This window comes from Macrotis lagotis, chromosome 1, assembly GCF_037893015.1.
Source record: "Macrotis lagotis isolate mMagLag1 chromosome 1, bilby.v1.9.chrom.fasta, whole genome shotgun sequence".
Classification (NCBI taxonomy): domain Eukaryota; kingdom Metazoa; phylum Chordata; class Mammalia; order Peramelemorphia; family Peramelidae; genus Macrotis; species Macrotis lagotis.
The window spans coordinates 823,767,374-823,785,993 of NC_133658.1; the positions used below are offsets into that span (position 1 = coordinate 823,767,374).

At 37.4% G+C, this 18,620-nt stretch overlaps 1 protein-coding gene across 1 annotated transcript in view; it reads right to left on the reverse strand.

Moving 5' to 3' along the window:
- Positions 1-18,620, reverse strand: part of RCBTB2 (RCC1 and BTB domain containing protein 2) — a 162,970-nt gene that overhangs the window by 103,194 nt on the left and 41,156 nt on the right. The window contains exon 2 of the mRNA XM_074217124.1: positions 9,269-9,354. The gene's annotated coding sequence lies outside the window, so the exon portion shown is untranslated. The remainder of the gene's footprint in view (positions 1-9,268; positions 9,355-18,620) is intronic.

The window sequence follows — 18,620 nt, forward strand, 5'->3', positions numbered from 1 at the left end:
CTCCCCCTCCCTCCACCACCACCCCGACTCCAGTGAGGCCAGATTGAATTCCCTCTTCTCTAATGTTTTGTGAAATATTATTTGTCTCTTCTTGGTATCTATTGCACATGACCTTGTAGTGGGTTTCAGGCTATTCATGCTGCTGGTATACATAAAGAAGATGTGAGTATTAATAGTGGAGGGAATTTCAAAAGGATACTATGTACCTGTGTAAGTTGTGGAGTTACCTGGAGAGCTTCTTAGGAGAGGTAAATATGGGGCTAAACATTAGGCAAGATGCATAGAAAGATTTGGATGCTGCAGATATACAGGGAAACTCTCTTTAACATGTCTCTGATTGCTAGTTTGCCTCTCCAGACTTCAGTCACTTTTCCTTTGGATGAAATTGGGCACTCTTTCTTGGCTTGAACTGAGGTTTTTCCCTTGCTCCCATCTAAAGATTTTAGTTATTCTTGTATATTTTCTGATATATTCTAATCTGGGGCAGCTAGATGGCACAGTGGATAGAGCCAGCCCTCAAGCCAAGTTCACATCTGATTTTAGACACTTACTAGCTGTGTGACACCAGCAAATTACTTCACCTTGTTTGTCCTGGTTCTTCATCTGTCAAAAGAGCTGGAGAAGGAAATGACAAGCCACTCCAATATCTTTGCAAAGAAAACCTCAAAATGGGGTCACAAAGAGTCAGACACTACTGATCAAGATCAATAAAAACATTCTAATCTGTATAACTAGTCTGCTGTTTACTTGACTAAATTGATTTACTTGATATTTATTATTTGGGATGATTATATGCCATCATTTGGTGGGAAGGGACTATGCCAACAGGTGTAAGCATGAGGCTATCTTCTCCTAGAAGAACAACTTGTTCTGAACTTTTTGTCCTAGACTACTAATACAGGGAGGGGAAAGAGGAAAATGACATGAATCTAGCTTGAAACCTGTCTTGGAGATAGATGAAGAAAAGATCAAACATGCAGCCATAGCCTTTATTCTGTCACTCAGTCATCCCTTGGAGAGTAGGGAACTAGATTCCAGAGCTATCTATCCTTTGCACCCATAAGCCATGCATCTGTTCATTTAGAGAACTCATGTGAACAATATCTATCTTATAAAGGAAGCGTATAGCCTGTGCCGATACTTCTTTGTGAATGCCACTGTGCCATTTAGTTGCCTCAGATTAAAACATACCAGATCTTCTTTTATGTTGTAAGCAAGTCAAGGGACATGAACACAATCATGGGTTTCTAGTCTCAGTTCTACTAACCAACTATACCATTTTCATCTTGTAACTCTAGCATGTTGTATAGTTCTTTACACAGAGTAAGTATTATATAAATACTTGTATAAGTATATGGACATCGTTGATTTAAAAAACCTATTGTTTCTATTATATAATTATCTCCATTATCTAATTTTTCATAAAGAAAATGACTGATCGTTTTTGTATTGAAACTGGTTTAATTATCGAGCGAAAGTACCTAATTAAAGTGACCCTGCTAATGACAGAAATACAGATTTGGTCTTTTCATCCAGTGAGGTCAATGGGTAGCCAAATTGGCATGGAATTCAAATGGGTGATTTGATTGCCTCCCTCCCACTGGGTTTCATTCCAGTCTCTAAATTCAATTTTGCCCATCAACCACACTTTGTGAAACTGTGACAAAATTTCTAGCAACTTCAGCCAAGATAAACCATGCTTCCTTGTTCTGATGCTAAATCTATATTTGAAATGTAAGTCCTAAGGCCTGGTAGTACCTGAGTGTTAGAAAAGAAAAAGATGGTCCAAAAGTACTCAATTAAATTCAAGTACCTAAGGGAAAATAAGGTTTGGAATATGCTTCCAAGAGAAAGGTAGAAGTGATGTGCTTCTTACCCTTCTTTATGTGAAATGCATCAAGGATATTCTTTCTCAAGTGCACTTGAAATTATATTGTTCAGGAGAAAGAATGTTAAATCTGAAGTTAGAGGACCTGAGTTCAAATTGAACCTCTACTATTTTACTGCCTATGTGAGTTTGGACAAATTATTTAATTTCTGTGAGTCTCAGTTCCTTACCTGTAAAATGAAGAGATTGTATTAGATGTTCTCTGAGGTTCCAGAGAGCATTGACTGTTGAGTCAGAGGGTCTAGGTTCAAACTCCACCTCTGACAATACCTTTGTGACATTTGGTCTTGGTTTCCATAGCTTTTAGATGTGGGGATTAAATTTAATGACTTCTGAGAGTCTATGATCTTCTATAGTTGATTTTAAGAAAAACTTCAGAAATATATCACATTTTATAAATATTACAATATTACCACCTGAATGATTTATATGAAGTCACATTTATCACTTTTCTTTATTTTGTCAGAATTTCAGAGATACTATAACATTTTTGGTTTTTATTTCTGAATTGGAAAGCTAGTTGATGGAGTGGATAGAGTGGGTCTGGGGTGTTAGTTCAAATCTGGCCTCAGGCACTTACTAACTGGATAAACCCGGGAAAGTCTCTTAACTTTGCCTCAGTTTCCTTATCTGTGAGAAGGAAATGGCAAATCACTCCAGTATCTTAGCCAAGAAAACCCCAAATGGGGTCACAGTCAGCCTATAGAAAGCCTTTCCCAACTACTCTTTTTTGTTTTTGGAAGGCAAAGGGGTTAAATGGGATTAATAACAACTAAATAATTATTAAGTATCTGAGTCAGGATTTGAACTCAGGTCATCATGATTCCAGGGCCAGTACTCTATCTGCCCCCCCCAACTTCTCTAAATTACAATGTCTTCCCTCTATTAATTGCATTCTATTCTTAATAGAGCTTGTTTGGTACACATTTGCTTGCATGTCATTTCCCCATTGAGAGAAAAGACTGTCTTTTGCCTTTTTTTTGTAGCTCCTGCATTTAGTACAGTTCCTAGCACATATTAGGTACTTAAATGTTCATTGATTGATGATTGATTCCAAATTTTAACATATGATTTTACCTAATATCAATTATTCTGATCAAAAAAAGCTTAGTTAGAAATTAAGTATTATCTGGATGGTAGAATGATGGCTATGGAAGGCATTGTAGTTGAGTGATTTGACTGGACTCTGGGAGATAGTGAGTCATGCTGACTTTGGCCCTGGGAGATAGTGAGCAGCATGAAACTTAGGGTGACAACAGTGCCAGCAGTTACTTGTCCTTATGAAAAAACCCAATTTAGGACCTCTTAGGAAATAATTGGTAGGGACTTTAGCAATCCAAGACTCCAATCCCTCTCATTTTAAAAAATTAAGAAAAAGTCAGTGGTAGAAGTGGGATCAAAATGTAGGACATTTGTCTTTAGACAGTAGAAAGAAAGTATAGTACTTAAAAAGACGATTTCAAATCCCTCTGGGCTTCAGTTTTCTCATCTGAAAAAATGAGGAAAGGTAACCTCGAATCTCAAAGGGGCCTTCCAACTCTAAGTCTATAGTCAGTGATCTTTTCCCTAAGTCTGGATGCTTAGCCTGTTTATTTACATATAAACATATTGAATTTAGAGAATTATAGAACAGCTCCTTTGGGTGTGAGTAGGAGTTTTTAAAAATCTAATAAAATGGAGGCCCTGCCCTAATCCCTTTTCCAGTGACATGTCTGGTTTGAACCTGTATGTTCTATTGCAGAAAGGGGAATTTTCTAAAATCAACTAATAAGTGAGTAATCAAATCAGCTAAAAGACCCTCTGGCTTATTTCAGTCATGCTTAGTTTTGGTTGAGTGGGAAATGGGGCATTGGTTAGACATACCTGATGGAGAACTTTCAGCTGGCAATGGATCAGATAAGATAAACATGAGATTGGATTTCCAAGGACATCAAGAATTCTGGACTCTTACCTCCTTTTTTCTGATCCTTCCCCAAATCCCTACTGCTGCTGAATGGACTCTCTGAAGAAATAGAAAGAACACTTACTCTGCTACTTGGGCAAGTTGCTGAACCAATCTGGACCATATTTAAAAGGAGGCAATGTTCTAAGTGCCCTTCCATTTCTAACATTCTAGGGTTCTCTAAAGTACCATCCTCTGTTGCATGCACATCAATCCATATGTGACAAAATGAGTCAGTTCACCAGAGGCCATCTAAATGAAATTTATGTGATAGGATTGGCATCTCCTTGTGATGACGGACCCACCCTATTGTATGAATAGGAAGGACTGACTCACTAAGTCTTTTTCAATTCAGGCATACTTATACATCCTCACAGTTACAGACTTGCCCTCCAGGCTATTTACTAGACAAAGAATGAATTGTAAAAATAAAAAGTTTTCTGAGTACTTTATGTTCAGAGAAAGGATAAGAAATAATGGAAAATTCATATATATATTCATAAATTGACAAACATGTAAATCCTAACCAGGGGAATTTTCAAAATATTTTATTTCAATCCTTACTATAGCATGAGGACAATTGGACATACCAGACAAACAAACTTGTAACCTACAGTTATTTAGGAAATCTTGCTTCCTTTTTAGCTTCCACAGATGCCTAAATGTCACCTTTGGGGAGTTACAAGTTGGATTGCCATCATCTCCCTCTACCTCTAACAGAAAGCTGTGTTTGGGATCAATTTTATGCATTGGAGAGGTAGGTAGTCATTTATATGTGTGATTGGGGGAATGCTGAGAAGGCAACCCATTCAAAAATAGAACTTCCATTAGAGATTCATTCTCCATCTTGTCTCCAGAATCCTGGAAGTTCACATTAGCCCTGGAATTCACAAATTGGAAGCATTCTCTCCTCCTTTGGTTCCCTCTTTGGATGACACGCTCCATAAAGAGTCTTTATGTATACTAAATGTTTATTGACCAACTGATTTTACTTCTAATTGACCTCCTATATATCATGTATGCAAGTAATTTTTTGTATGTATCTCCAGAAGTAGAATGTGAGTTCCTTTTAGTCACTGACTGCTTTGTTCTTTTTTTTAACTCTCCACAGCTCATTACAATATAGGGGAGGCAGTAACTCTTTTTTTTGTTTGTTTGTTTGCTTGTTTGTTTTGTTTTTTGCTCAGCAATGGGGTTAAGTGATTTGTTCAAGGTCACATAACCAGTAAGTATTAAGTGTCTGAGGTCAAATTTGAACTCAGGACCTCCTTATTGACTTGATTTAACTTGATATTTCAAAAGTAAATCCCCCTAGGAGGGCTCATGTCCTAAGCTAGGCTATCAGTATTTTACCCAGTAGCATGAAGTAATTTGATCATTTTACTTTTTTCTTCGACAACAGAGTCTAGCACTGAAGCAATAAAAATTTGATAAATATGGAGGGAGCCATGATATGCCAGGTAGACCTAGATAGGGGAGTGCAGGAAGGACATAGACCCCTAGGGAAGGAGGGAATAAACACTTATTAAGGGACTACCATGTGCCAGGAACTTTACAAATGTTATCTCATTTGATCCTCACAACAATCCCAGGAGGTAGATGCTGGTATTACCATCATTTCACAATTGAGGAAACTTGAGGCAGAAAGAGTTTAGGGCTCATACAGCAGCTGGTCTAATGTCTGAGGCCAGATTTGAATTAATATTTTTGTGACTTAATGCCCAGCATTCAATTCAATGCTCTGGAGTGGGGTTTAAAGGATAAGAAAAGGATCACCAGGAGGTTGGAAATTACTATTGGAAAGGAGATGGAAGGGCACACACTTAAACTGGAGACAACCTACCCAGTTTTGTAGTTTGTCTGGAGGGTCCTGATTTTTTTCTGGTTCACAGAGGATAGTTTCAGAGTCAAAGAAACATCTTTACACCATTGAGAACCCCCTTGAGGAAAGATCCCACACAAACACAATGAGTATTTGTATCACTAGATAAATCATTTCAAACTTCAAACTTTCCTGAAGTAGCAAACATAGCCTGAAAATTTTTTCTTTCAGTACATCTGAGACTTGTAACCTATGCAAAAAAAATCAACAATCTCAAGTTATTCTTATTTTTTAAAAAATGAATTGTGATCTTTTTTGTTAGAAGAAAAATATGGTCAAGAGTATTTCTAAGGTTTTCTATCTATCTATCTATCTATCTATCTATCTATCTATCTATCTATCTATCTATCTATCTAAGGGGAATGTCCTCCAAACTCTCTTCTCTCTTCCCTCTCCCCAAGCCTTTAATTACAATTATAGGTTTTCCTGCCATTTTTGACCCTGAGAACTATGCCCACAGGTCAGGAATGTTATGCTCTAATTCTGAAACATCCACCAGGGGAAGAAAATCAGTTTCTATTTCAAATATGTGAATTCAGAAAGGAGGCAAATGTTTTTAGTTAGATATTTCTTAGAAGTATTTTATTATTTTTAAAACATCTGAGAAACAAAGAATTTCCCCAACTTGATTAGTTACCTGATTTCCTATTAAGCTCTATCCTTTGCCAACATTCAATTCTTAACTGAGTTTAATAATATTTCCTAGACAAGTTTTTTGAAAACTGATTTGCTGTCACAGACCTATCAGAAGGTTTAGGAGAGTATCTATAATGACCAAGTCAATCAACAAATGTACAAAAAAGCATTATAGAAAATTATATCTACCTTTTATTTGAAATCCTAACCCTCCAACTACTGCTCCACCAAATCTTCCATATGATGGGGGAGGATGTATGTGCATCATTACTCTCAATGACACTCAGGGCTAGAGGTTTTATCATTACAGTCAATGCTCAATCGAGTATGCAAATGGAGATAGACTACAAGCTCTTTAGGTGAAGTTTGTTTGTATCCTCAGTCCTTAGGACAGTGGCTGTTACAGAGTAAATGCTTAATGAATGATAATTGACTGACTAACAATGATTTGGATAACCCAAAGAGTGTGTGTGTGTGTGTGTGTGTGTGTGTGTATGTCATTTCTTTTGGCATTGGAATATATTTGGATAAAATTAAAATTAATTTCATTTTCCTGATCACATATTGATGATGGCAATCTGTATATATTTTTCCTTTTCTTCTTTCTCATTATGGATAAGCACATGCATATAACAGAAGGTTGATTGTATTTAAAAACTCAGGGTCAAACATAGTAGAAAGCGCATTAGATTAGACAACAAAAGATCTGGGTTCATATTTACTATCAAGGAGCAAGTCATTTCCTTTTTCTGGAGTTATTTGTAAAATGAGGTTATTGAACTAATTTATAAAATGAGAATGTTGGGTTAACTGTTCTCTAAAGGTCCTTTTAGCTCTAAATACTATAAGGAACTCATTCCCTATCAGTAGTGGGTAATGCTAAATTAAGACTTTTTGAACTTTCTAAGCATATTTGTTCATGCCTTGTCATTCATTCTCACCTTCAAATCCATTGAGTTATTCAATTCCTCATTTAGTATACATGCCCTCTTTTCTTGTTCATTATCACTGAGGTTTTGACAGGTAGAAATAGGTACTGACTTGTATGGTCCTTTTCTTATTTCATCCCTACACTTGACTGGGCAAGAAAGCAGCAATATGGTTATAGTCTCACACTATTCTGCCCTACTACCTAAGATAGATTTTCACTGACATTGGTTATCATGTCTAATGCCTAGATTTCTGTCCTGGTTCTGATCAGATCTGGTGAGTGCCCAACCCCTTTACCTGTAGAAAGGGAATCAAAAGCACAGAGTGAGATAGACAATCACATCATTCCAGTGACCGTTCTGAGAATTAGTATTATTTCTGAAGCTCATAATTCAAACAACTCTGGACCCTCTTGGACTTGGGTTTATTTTGTAGGGGATTCTCAATGACAAATCATCTAGCTTGCTTTGTCTCCAAATGATTAGAAAATTGGGAACGTCTAAAGAAAAATTGAGTATTTAAGTCTTGGGGGAAAGTAAAATTGTTTTGGTGAGGGGTGTCAAAATTTATTTTTCTTGTTCTCTCTAGAGGCCTTTCCCATGTTTTCCTCTACAGTTTTTAGACTCTTGATTTCATGCTTAATCTATCTCAATAGCTTTGGTTTCCTCCAACACATCAAAGTGCTGATGAATCCACATTGATTGATGATAGGGACATGATCCTTGAGAGATGGACTGAACACTTCCATAGTGTTCTTAACACACCTTCATCAATCAATATAGAAGCCACTGTCCATTTACCTCAAGTTGAAGTCATTCAGTCCCTAGCTGAAGTTCCAACTGAAGAAGACGTTTTGAATGTCATTAGACTCCTTACAAGTGGCAAAGTACCTGGTGGATGTTCTATTCTAGCTGAGATCTATAAGGTGGAGGATCCATGGTTCCTCTAAAAACTGACTGAAATTTTTCAGGTCATAAGGCATAAAGAGGTTTTCCCCCAAGAATGCAAGGATGGCTCCATTGTCCATCTCTATAAAGGTAAAAGGGAATAGATTGTCCTGTGACAATCGCAGGGGTATTTCTCTTTTAGTCATTGCTGGTAAGATTCTTGTCAGTGTCCTTCTCAAGAGGCTGATCCTTCTCCTGGAAGATGGTCACCTTCCTGAGAGCCAGTGTAGCTCTAGAAAGGGTTGAGAAAGAGTCAATATGGTGTTTGCTCCCTTGACAACTCCAGGAGAAATGCCAGGTCGAGATCAGAGAGCTGTAGACCTCACCAAGGCCTTTGATACTATCAGTCATGAGGGTTTATGGAAAATTATGTCAACATTTAGTTGCCTGGTGATGTTCATCAGTACTGTATCTCAGTTCCATGATGGCATGCTTGCCTGGGTTCTGGATAGTGGACGATGTTCTAAAGAGTTCCCAGTCACCAGTGGAGTGAAACAAGGATGTGTCCTTCCTCCCATACTTTTTGAAATGATATTTTTAGTCATGTTATCAAACACCTTCATTGAGGATGAACATGACCTCAAGGTCAGCTACTGCACTGATGGCAAATTCTTCAACTTGAAAAGGCTACACAAGACCACAAGTGGAGGGAGTGTTGTGTGAATGATCTTCTGTCTGTGGATGATTGTGCCTCAATGCAGCCTCTGAGGCTGAGATGCAATAAATATTGATCGATTCTCTGCTGCTTGTGCTCATTTTGGTCTAACAATTAACTTCAAGAAAACACAGATGGGGGCGGCTAGGTGGCGTAGTGGATAAAGCACTGGCCTTGGAGTCAGGAGTACCTGGGTTCAAATCTGGTCTCAGACACTTAATAATTACCTAGCTGTGTGGCCTTGGGCAAGCCACTTAACCCAATTTGCCTTGCAAAAACCTAAAAAAAACCACAGATGCTCCATCAGTCAATACCACACCATCCATATGTGGAACCATCAATTACAGCAAATGGAGAAGTTCTGAGTACTGTGGACAAGTTCACTTACCTTGGCAGTATCCTTTCCAAGGAGAAACACATTGACAGTGAGGTTGATACACACATTGTCAGAGCTAGCTCAGTATTTGGGAGGCTCTGAAAGAAAGTGTGGAGAGAAAAGATATTAGACTGACTACCAAACTGAAGGTCTACAGAGTTGTTGTGCTGACCTCATTGCTATATGCCTGTGAAACCTGGAGAGTCTACCAGTACCATGTCAGGAAACTGGATCACTTCCATTTAAATTGTCTTAGGAAGATTCTGAAAATCAGCTGGCAGGAGAAGATAGCAGACATGGCGTCCTTTCTGAAGCTAAACTGCCTAGCATTCCAACATTACTACAGAGAGTGTAACCATGATGGAATGGACACATTGTTAGAATGCTAGACATACACTTGTCAAAAAAAACTATTTAATGGAGAATCACATATCACATGTGGAAAATCATATGTCACACAGGGCAAATGCTCATGGGGCAAGGGAGATCAGAAGAAGGGATACTGAGACACCCTGAAGGTCTCATTGAAGAACTTTTGAATTGATTGCATAGCATGGGAAACACTGGCACAGGACTGCCCATCATGGAGTTCCCTTATCAGTGAGGGTGCTGCACTCTATGAGGAAGATATAGAACCCACCTCAGGAGTTTACATGAACTATTTGTGCCTAACCTGTGGTAGGGCTCGTATTGGTCTGATTAGCCATAGTCGGACACACTGTAATTTGTCTCAAACGTAGTGATGTCATTTTGGTCTTCTTCAATAACCAAAGGACAAGAACCAACCAATCAAAATCAACAGGTGTGAGATACGAAAATTTACTATCTTTTCCCCTAACCTTCTCAACTTTCCAGTTTCTATCAGAAGTGCTACCTTATTTTACCTGGAACACAGATTTACTTTCTCCTTTTCTTTGTTCTTGATATCCAACCACTTATAAAAGTTATGATCTTTCCTTTTGAAATATCTTAGATTTAGCAGTTTTCTTCATTCCCAATGCCATCACACTGGCTTAGTTCTTTAGTGTCTTACCTGATTTATTACATAGTTGTCCTGATTCCAATCTATCTCCCTTTTCTAATCCATCTTGAATACTCCTAGAAGATTAATCTTAAGCTTAAATTAATTTTAATTAATTAATTCTCCAACTAAGTCAGGGTCCTTACTGTTTTTTTTTCCAAAACACAGCTTTCATTTTTTTTCTCTCATTCCAGGAGTCGGTGTAATCTCAACCTATCCAAATCTCATCCTACCTTCAAGGTATACATTAATTTTTACCTTCTTCATGAAATCTTCTCTGACTATTTTAGTTCTCACTGAATTTTCCTTTCTCTGAACTCTTCTGTAGTTGATGACACACAGATTAGCATGTAATTATTTTATGTATTTAGGTCAGTGTCCCCAGATTAAAAATTCCTTTGGAGCAGAATTCATATATTATAGATGTTTTGAATCTCCCACAGTACTTAGCAGGGTACTAGATGCAGAGCAGACATTCAAGAAATATGATATTTTCTATCTGAATTATTGAAAAGATATTCCAGTCTTTAGGTGAGCAATAGTTTTTCAATAATAATTGGTCTGTTTCTTCTTTCCCTGTTCCTCTTCTATTCTAAATCCATTTTGGAGCTGTTTACCTAAAAGAATACTTGAAAATGCTATTATGGGATAGTACCTCAGGACATCATATCAAAGGATTCATAGCTAGTCCTCAAAGTGTTGATCAGAGTTGAAGTGACTTGCTCATGATCACAGCAGTAGAAAGTAACAGATATTAGGTTCAAACCTAGGTCTTTTCCCTATAATCCATCACCTTTCCCACTTTTCATATATTCATATAAGTAGGTTTTTTATTTACTCTAAAATTTGCTTCTTAATTATTTTAACAATTGCACTTCAGTACAATTTATTTCTTCTATAACTCTATATTTTATTTTAACCATTTAATGGGCAGTTAGGTGGCAGAGTGGAAAGAGTCAGAGGACCTGAGTTCAAATCCAACCTTAGACACTTAATAATTTACCTAGCTGTGTGACCTTAGGCAAGTCACTTAACCCCATTGCCTTGCAAAAACAAACAAAAAGCAAACTAAAACAAAACATTTAAAAACATTATTCTCAGAAGGAGTTTATAGGCCTCATCAGAGGGATCCATGTCACACACACACACACACACACACATACACACACACACATGATTAGGATCAGATCAAAGCAACCTAGGAGTGAGGAGATTTTTTAGGATATGGTGGTTAGCTTACCATTTTATTTTTTTAGCTTTTGACAGCAAACCTCAAAAAAGATGTTGCTACTTTTATAAAAATAAAAGGGTAACAGAGGAAGAAGAAAGAGCTAACCACTTAAAAACTTTTCTTAGGAATTCTATCACTTCATCTACCATAAACATTAAAAATGGTAACAATAATATACTAATAGTATTATGCTTTGGATAAGGCCTTTCATCTGTGGGCCTCAAAGCACATTGCAACCACTAAGTAATACTCAAGGTGAGGTAAGTATTATTAACCATAATTTACTTATGAGGAAATCAAGGCAAGGAGAAAATTAATTAATACTTAACCAAGACTGTAAATAAAATCTGAGTCAGAGCCAATACCAGAATTGTACAGTTTAGCCTCCCTGCCCAACAGCCTGTTTCCCTGGGATTGTTCCCAAATGGCATTTTTTCATTGATTTTTAAGTAGTTATTAAGTTACAGAATGTCAGTCAATTCAAATCAACAAACATTTATTAAGTGCCTACTCTGTGTTGGGCATCATGCTAGGGATTGAGGATTCAGGGAGAAAAAGGGAATATTGTCTTTAATATCAAGGAGTTTATATTGGGGGATAGAAGTAGGGATGATTGGTGAGGAATATGACTATCTCTCCTTTCCCTGGTAGCCCAGCCAAGCAATCTACTCAGCAGAGATGTTAGACTCCAGGTGAGCTGTGTAATGAGATAAAGAACTTCTAGGTCCTTCAGGTCCAGGAGTTGTGAATTGACTTTGTCCAAATTTATACTATATGTGTAACTTACCAGAATTATATTCTAAATTTAAGTCCATTCTTTCTAAGGAGGCTATATGTGAAAATGCTTCCTCAGTTTATGGATAAAAGGCTTTGGAAGTATTTATACTTTCTCCTAGCTATTGTTCAGTCATATTCATCTCTTGGTAACCCCATCTGGGGTCTTCTTGGTGGAGATGCTGACATTTCCTTCTCCAGCTCATTTTACAGATAAGGAAACTGAGGCAAATAGGGTTAGATGCTTTGCCTAGAGTCATACAGCTAGTGTCTGAGTCCAGATTTGAATTCAAGAAGATAAATCTTCCTGACTCCACTGTGCCACCAAAATATGTTTTTTTTTTCTCTCATGGAGCTCACATTCTATTGGGGGAGACAACAAACAAACAACTGCATATATTTTGTTTGTTTTTATTTAGTCAATTAGTCATATCTGAATCTTTGTGACCTCATTTTGGGATTTTTCTTGGCAATAATACTAGAGTGGTTTTCCATTTTCTTCTCCATCTCATTTTATAGTAATTTGCTGAGAGATGATAATTGAATCCATGGCAGTTGATTAACTCACCAACATAGTGTATAGATAGAGAAGAGGGCCCAGATTAGTATCTTCAAAGATGGTAGATACTTCAAACAATAGGCCAGGAAGTTTGATGTTGATTTCTGGTAAAAAGCTAGATGTATTATTAAAGGAATGATTTATTAGAAAGGAATAGGTGATCAAAAGAGTTAGCAAGAATTTATTTTAAAAAATGTTCTAACATTGATATAATATATCAAAACTTTTGAGATGAAGCCAAAGCATTTCCTAAGGGAAGCTCTTTAAAGACTCATCAACAAAAGAAAGAACAGATCAAATGAATAGGGAATGCCTTTAAAATAACTTAGTTCTCATTCTTCTTTTTTTTACTTAAAGATTTTATTTATTTTGAGTTTTATAATTTTTCCTCTAATCTTACTTCCCTTCCCCCCACCCCCCACAGAAGGCAATTTGCCAGTCTTTTACATTGTTTCCATGGTATACATTGATCCAAATTGAATGTGATGAGAGAGAAAACATATCCTTAAGGAAGAAACATAAAGTATAAGAGATAGCAAGATCAGACAATAAGATATCAGTTTTTTCCCTAAATTAAAGGTAATAGTCCTTGGTCTTTGTTCAAACTCCACATTTCTTTCTCTGGATACAGATGGTATTCTCCATTGCAGACAGCCCCAAATTGTCCCTGATTGTTGCACTGATGGATCATTACCCCCATGTTGCTGTTAGGGTGTACAATGTTTTTCTGGTTCTGCCCATCTCACTCAGCATCAGTTCATGCAAATCCCTCTAGACTTCCCTGAATTCCCATCCCTCCTGGTTTCTAATAGAACAATAGTGTTCCCCAATTGAAGGACATTTACTTAATTTCCAATTCTTTGCTACCACAAACAGGGCTGCTGTGAATATTTTTGTACAACTGATGTTTTTACCCTTTTTCATCATCTCTTTAGGGTATAGGCCCAGTAGTGGTATTGCTGGATCAAAGGGTATGCACATTTTTGTTGCCCTTTGGGCATAGTTCAAAACTGCTCTCCAGAAAGGTTGGATAAGTTCACAGCTCCACCAACAATGTAAGAGTGACCTAGATTTCCCACAACCCTTTCAACAATGATCATTGTCCTTTCTGGTCATATTATTGGTCAGTCTGAGAAGTGTGAGGTGGTACCTCAGAGAAGCTTTAATTTACATTTCTCTAATAAGTAATGATTTAGAGCAATTTTTCACATGTCTATGGATTGCTTTGATCTCCTCATCTGTAAATTGCTTTTGCATATCCTTTGACCATTTGTCAATTGGGGAAATGACTTTTTTTTTAAAGAAAAATTTGACTCAGTTTGCTGTATTTTTAGAAATGAGTCCTTTGTCAGAATCATTAGTTGTAAAGATTGTTTCCCAATTTACTACATTTCTTTTGATCTTAGTTAGAGTGGTTTATCTGTGCAAAAGCTTTTTTTTTTTTAGGTTTTTTTTTTGTAAGGCAAATGGGGTTAAGTGGCCCAAGGCCACACAGCTAGGTAATTATTAAATGTCTGAGATCGGACTTGAACGACTTGAACCCAGGTACTCCTGACTCCACGGCCAGTGCTTTATCCACTGCGCCACCTAGCCACTCTATGTGCAAAAGCTTTTTAATTTAATGAAATCAAAATCATCTAGTTTGTTTTTAGTGATGTTCTCCATCTCTTCCTTGGTCATAACCTGCTTCCCTTTCCATAGATCTGACAGGTAATCTAGTCCTTGATCTTCTCATTTGCTGATAATATTGTTTTTTATGTCTAAATCCTGTATCTATTTTGATCTTATCTTGGTATAGGGTGTGTGGTGTTGGTCTAATCTGTTTCTTCCATACTACCAACTTCCAATTTTCCCAGCAGTTTTTATCGAAGAGGGAGTTTTTATTTCAATAGCTGGACTCTTTGTGTTTATCAAACAACAGATTACTATAATCGTTTCCTGCTATTGCACCTAGTCTATTCCACTGGTCCACCACTCTATTTTTTAGCCAATACCAGACAGTTTTGATGCTTAGTTCTCATTCTTCAGGACTTTCCAGGCACCCCAAACTTGTAGCAAACTCTGAACTTGACCCCAGTCACTAGACTTGTGGTGATCCGGTCTCCCAAACTTTTAAAGGTCACAAGATTATAGCTATTCCAACACACTTTCACCTAAAAGCAGGGAAGAAAAAAACTCAACAAAACAAAGAACACAGACCTATGTTTATGGCCACATGTAGGCCCCACTGGGGAGGTTAAAGCCTCTCAGAAGACCTCCTGACTCTTATAGTCACATATTTAGAGGATAGGAAAAAAAGGGGACAGAGAATAAAAGTTGTTTTTCTCTCTAAAGTCCACTAAGTGGATGGTTCTTGTGGTTTAGTGGCAAATCTTTGACATAGCCCATAACGAGGTGGGGGATGGGGGAAGGTAGCAGTAAAACATGTTGCCCAGACAGAGGTTCCCAGTTAAGCATGTCTTTTTCCAAGGGATCTACTGGATAGGGCCAAGGCAAGTATGTTCCTGAAAGGGGTTTCACTCCAGGGATCCAATCCCTTCTAGCACTGCATGTGCTAACATGCTTCTCAAGGAATAGCCACTATTAGTGTCTCATTTAAGTCCTATAACCACCCAGGAGGTAATTATTATAGAAATGCTTATCAGGATTCTAAGTGATGTTCCCAGAGAGGTAAAATTACTTGCTCAAGACACACAACCCTTAAAAGACTGGAACTTAAGAATTCCTCTAAGGGACAAACTCTGTCAATTGATATAGTTCCTTTTTTTTTTAATCCAAAAGGCAAAGAAAATAAAGATCTAGGATGAAAATTTTAAATTCAAAGTAAAATTATAATATCTCCTTGTAATTTTTTATATTTAAAGTTCATTTGTATAGACAGAAGAAATTAAAGTAAATTTTAGTAAAATTTTATTTTTGCATCAGTTGAATATTTGATCCTTCCTTTGTTAAATATCTGAGACAGGATTTAAATTTTAGTTCTTTTTTTATGTAAGCCCTGTATTCTATCCACTAGGCTGCTCTGCCTTCTTGGTGAAAAGAATGATGAAATTGGAGATAGAGGACTAGGATATAAATCTTTGCAGTCACTTACCACCTATGAGACCTCAAACAAATCATCTTTTTGTGTCTTAATTTACCTATAAATTAGAAAAAGATGTTCTTAAAGGTCCTTTTAGCCCTAAGTCTTAAGTCTTATTGTAACATCCCACCCAACTCCACATGGGGTTAAATAAATCCATGTCAAGTGACACTAGGATATATGTAGGACATGATTCCTAATTGACTGAAAGCTTGCATATGGATGAAAGAATCCTGATTAGTGGAAATACTTCAGAAGAAGAAAGAAAGAAGCAAAAAAAAAGACAAGAGACTAGGCTAGAGGCAAGTTATGAATGTTGAATACTCTGAATAGACCGTGAGAACCCTCCTCAGAAGGGCAGATAATGTAGGGAAATCTCTGCTCTCTTCTCTCTAAAAGGCATCTTTTGATGCCTACTGTCTAGAACCCTTTCAAGAGATCCTATGCTTGGCTGAGTGGAGATTTCATCTTGCTTCTGTATTGTAGACTTCCTTTCTTCTTATGTATTCTTTTTTTCTTTTTTTTTTTTTAGGGTTTTTTTTTTTGCAAGGCAATGGGGTTAAGTGGCTTGCCCAAGGCCACACAGCTAGGTAATTATTAAGTGTCTGAGACCAGATTTGAACCCAGGTACTCCTCACACAGCCAGGTAATTATTAAGTGTCCAAGACCAGATTTGAATCCAGGTACTCCTGACTCTAAGGCTGATGCTTTATCCACTACACCACCTAGCCGCCCCCTCTTCTTGTGTATTCTTGAACAATGATGTTTGTCCTTCATGTTCAAAGAAAACCACCACATTGGGAGCTGATACCATGAAATATCCATGAATTGAATTTGAGTGAGGGGTGCAATACTAAGTCACCAACCTCACTTTCTCCTCAGGAGCCATGTGGGTCCAGTGGCCAGATATGGATCAGTTCAACTGGAGATAAACCTTGTGTATAGAAACAGCTGAAAGTGTAATAGGTAGAATGTCTGGTCTGAAGTTAAGAAAACCTGTGTTTGAATCTGGCCTCAGATACTTACTATCTGGATGACCCTGGTTGAGTCAATTAACCTTTGTTTGCCTCAGTTTCCTCAACTGTAAAATGGTGATAATAATAGTGCCTATTGGTGGCTATAAGGATCAAAGAATTAATATTTATAAAATACTTAGTATAGTGCTTGGGGCATAAAGATCCTATCTAAAAACTATTATTATTCATTGTTCAAAATGAATCTGCAATTTTTTTTTTTGCTTTTTTAAAAATTTACTCCATGCTTTGATAAAAAAGACTAGCTTACTCTATGATTGTCTTTAGTGTAGTAAGCATTTGTTAGGAGGGAACTAAGCTGACTGAGAATAATTTAATTGCTTTCTTCCCCTTTGGAGTGATCAGGGAAAATGATTTTTATTCTGAACCATTCACCTCCCCTTGCCCTTTCTTTCTTTCCTTCCCTCCTCAGCTAAAAGCATCATTCCCCTAGAGTGAAATTCTAGCCCAATATCCTTCTTGAAGATAGGAAAGCGAAGGAGTGAGGTACCAGCCACAGTCCTCCTAATCCTCCTTATAGAGGTGAAAATTACATTTCCCTTGAAGACCTGGAACTGAGAATTCCAGATCTATCTAAAGAAATCCCTACAGCATCAGCTGCCTAGGGTTTCTGCAGCCCAGGCTTTAACCTGTTAGATGTGGGTCCTATATGTCTACCAGAATAATTTGTTGCACATGGGCTCATAATTTCTTTGTTACCTAGTCTTCCATTGTTGCAGTCTTTTTATGCTACTTGGTCTATAATGTGATATAGAAGCATTAATATGTTTTCCATGAGCTATTTGTTCCCTGGGACCCAGACCATCCTATTTTTAAATATGAATTTTTTTGAGTTTAATTTCTACAGATTGCTACATAAAACTATATTTGGTGGCTTCTTCATTTGACCAAGTTCTGTCCTCTACTTGACAGAGCTCCGCACTTAAACTCTAATCCTCTGAAAAAATATCTTCCTTCTAGAACTTTAGTTCATTTTTTCTTGTGTCTCTGTTGTTGCTCAGTCAAGTTTCTATATCTCAGGAATGCAAATGGGAAGGAGATCAAGATTATGCTTAAGTGGAATTAACTTGGCTTTGTGGGCGAATGAGTAGAATATCTCAGTCAGGAGATCCATCTGTTGATCAAGGTCTAATTCAAAGACCTACCAGAGTTCTTCTAGAGCCAGGGCATTCTACCACATGTTGTTGTTTGTCCTTTATTACCGAAGAAAATCATAACGTCATGTGGGTGATGCCATGACACACACATGAATTAGATATAAATGAGGGATGCTGTGCTAAGTCAACAGCCTTACCTTTTCCTCTGGAGCCATCTGGGTCCAGTGAACAGATATGAATCAAGACAATTGGAGATGGCTGTGGATGCAGTGGGAGACCTTGAATAGGTTTTTCCTATTTTTGCAGTTTGACTGAGGCAATGCCCATTCAATCATTAAGATTAAGCAAGGGAGAGATGAGGCAAAGAGGTCAAGAATGACCACTTCCAAAAAAAGAAGGAAAAAAATTTGTTGGGAGGGTCAGACCCTCAGGGTACATCAATGATCAAGGTAGTGAGAAAGAAAAGAAGCAAGGAATCACATGGGCAATGCAAAAAAAAAGTGGCTTCACCACATTAAAGGAAGGTGGAAAGCTGACAGCTTAGATCAATCACTGTAGATAGACCC